The sequence below is a fragment of the Anabrus simplex genome, chromosome 12 (assembly GCF_040414725.1).
Source record: "Anabrus simplex isolate iqAnaSimp1 chromosome 12, ASM4041472v1, whole genome shotgun sequence".
Lineage (NCBI taxonomy): Eukaryota > Metazoa > Arthropoda > Insecta > Orthoptera > Tettigoniidae > Anabrus > Anabrus simplex.
Window position 1 is genome coordinate 29,988,655 of NC_090276.1, and position 3,449 is coordinate 29,992,103.

The window sequence follows — 3,449 nt, forward strand, 5'->3', positions numbered from 1 at the left end:
ATCTTCATATAGGTGAGTAAGCTTGTACATTTTTCTTTAACTTTATACTTTAGAATGCAGTCTTATGTGGTGTAACCCGTCATGGGGGTTATATCCATATATAAGTATAATAGTGCCAAGGGAAGATCTCAATGTATCGATGACACCGAATAGTTTCAAATCAGTAGGTAGTAATATTCACGCCGTGAAGTAAATGCGGACTGGTAATCAAAATCTCCAACAAGCATTCCAGAGTAACAACACATAGCGTAGTAGGAATCAGTGCTTAATAACATTAGAAAATTAGAGGTGAGTGTGAGGAGAAATAAGGGACATGGCGAGTGAAAAAAGATGAGAAACCAAGATAAAATTTGGAAACAGATATATTGAAATAATTAAATCAAAACTATAGAAATTTACAAAAAAAGAAGAATATACAAATATGGAATTTTCCCAACCACATATACAAAATACAAATCTATTACACAAAAATAGGATATCCAAGAGAAAGAAAGCAAATGAGAATAGCACGGGAATGGAAAGGGACAAACAAGGAAAGGATAAATACGGCTATAAGAAGAGAAGCCCAGAACAACAACAAGAATAAAAAAATATGTTCACAATTACAAAATCAGAGTATACCAGCAGGAAATCTTCGAAGCAAAATCCAAATGTAATATGCAAGTCATAACCTCTTCAGTTACCACCCGAATTGACACTAAGTAACGTTGATATAAGGCGGAAATCACTATATACTTCAAATGAACCAGTTTCAAGACATTCAGAAACAAATGGCGTAGCACTTGATAAGATACAAGTGTGTGTAGGAGTCGCGGAGTTGCCAATATACCACACGCACATTTAGAAACAAAGCTGTTACTAGGTTCCTTCAAATATTGGAAAGACGAGTGAAATCTCGGCCTGGAAATGCCATGCTCCCTGTCAGAATTTGCAAGGAAAGTAGCTCCCGATGCAACTAGAAGTATTTACAGAAAATAAATTATCAGTTTGTCATACCTCATCATGAAACAAGTAGTACTGCCCGAAAATGGAGACTCCTGGGCACATGTCGCTAAGGACGGAGACGACGTTAGATGTTCCTCCCTCCACACAGGCCAAAGTTCACCTCAAAATATCCAGAGAGAGGCCAGGTATTTATACAGTGGAGTAGAGGGGAAATATGAGAAAATACTATATCTGGACGATTCCAGAGGTTACTGGAGCATGCGCGACAAACCGGGCGATGTCGTATGACGTCAGCTGGCGAGAAGGAAGTCAGTTTATCGTAGATCGTAGAGATGGATAGAGTGGAGTTCATGCAAAATATGATGTATCCAAATTCACTGAAGTATGCAAGTCCCAGTTGCAGTGAAAGTACGGTTTATATCAAGATGAGGGTAAGTCCATATGAATAGTAGAAAAAAGGGTTATGTGCGTGGCGAAGTTCATAACAGTAGTTGCCGGTGAAGTGAGGAGTCCGTTACAGTGGGCCAATGCTCCTCTAACATCTTCTTGTGCAGATAAAATTCTGCATGTGATAGACTGTCATTTTTGTAGTTACATCGGAAACGATAATTAAAGATGGTGAAATTACATTTTATCAGCCAGAATGTTGACACATTATTTTATAATGAACTGGTGTCGTCATGTCATAAAGACTGTTACCTATTGTAGGTCTTCAGTATAAATCGTTGACTCTTGTGTCTCGGGAGTGTTAATGGCTCTTCGTCACTTGCCGACATGACTATCAGGCATCAGCGAAGACCTACTTACTTAAATCAAAAACTGAGATAATCTGACTATTAAATCAAAAACAATGAAATTTGATGACGGGTGTGTTTAAAATATGAACGTAAATAATGCTCTGAGTTCAATGATGTTAATATAAAGCTGAGGCTAGACGATTTCAAGATGAAATTAGTATTCACTGCAAGAGAATATCCGAAGGAGTTATTTACAGAAAACCTATTTGAGGTTAACACGAAAACAACAACAACATCCTGGAAGTCCATCCGCTCGGCTCCATAAACAACTGTGAGTTAACTTCCGATTTCTGGAAAGTCTAATTATCAGGAACTGATCTCCAGACTTTCTCTTTCATTAACGCTGTCCACTAACTGACAATCAGCGTAGGACGAGTTACCTGGACACGTAATTGAATCTGAGTAACCTCCAATTCTCATCATGGTCCTATCATTATCATCCAATAAAATTAAACTTAAGTAAACGTGGCTGACGACCGAAGTGATCCTTCACATAATTTAAGTGAACGTGGCTGATGGCCAAAGTGATCATTCAATGAAGTTAAGTTAAGATTAAGTAAACGAGCCCGTTGGCCAACGTAACTTTCCAAAGCAAGAGCACGGTATGATAAGTATACTGAATTTATATGCACTTCAGGTGAATTAATAATATAAAACTCACCACTGCATTTACAAAAACTGTTCAAAGAAAAATAGTAATTGTACCGGGCGGTACACCTCCACGCCGCTAATTTAAAATGTGCGCCAGTTGAAACTCCTCTGCTGGAGGAAGTCTGAACTTTATCGACGGTATTAATTTTCAAGTTTCTCAGAAGATGTCACTACGTGGAAAGTTTGGAGTTTTTGAACTGTGCCACTTTTGATGTATTTTTGTTTTACCGTTAGTAAGAAGTGTGAACTTTCTCTTCTAGAGGACACTACTGAAAAACTACAATGGTGCACCCTAGTGCGATGTGAAGGAACTGTTTTTTGGAGAAATTTTTATTTCAAAAGTTTGTTTCTTGTTAAATTTTTTCTGTTATTGTTTAAGTTGGCTGTATACCCCTCTCTTTCCCCTTGTTTTGCATTTAGCCAATCCCGAATTTCTTTAATTAATTTCTGACCAATCTGATGTATCTTCCCCCAACTTGAATATGCTGCTTATCCCTAACCAATAAAGTTTTGGTGGGAGGGTGTTCTCATTCCAAAAACGCCTGGAACTTTCCGCGAGAGTATATAAACTGCTGATTTTTGGGTCTCTGCGCCACTTCTGTTCCATCTTTTAGTGTGTAAAGTACATAGCAGGGGGCGGGAAGCGCCTCTTTCTTCGGCAGCCGTCAACAACAAGGTAATGGCCGATTAATAACTTCTTTCTTTGCTAGCTCAGCAGTTTAACTCTCGGGGCGGGTCCGAAGTTTTTCCATAATGTAACCTTCCTTAAAATGTAAAGACCCTTGGTATCTATTCTATCTTTAAACTGCATATCGGGATAGAGAGTGCTTAACCCTCTCGAGCTCCCACTCATATTGTTTGAGGTGAACTTATGTTTTCTCAACCTATTCTTCTTTAACGTAATGTAAATTGTTCCTTTCTAAAGTCACCTCTTTAGTATGGGATTAGCCCCTGCATTAATGGGCCTAGTGCCAAGTAGGTTTTAAACAAATGTATTAGGAGTGCAGGTCGCCTCCTCTCAAGTGGTTATTTTAGAGGTCATGTAATTAACCTTTT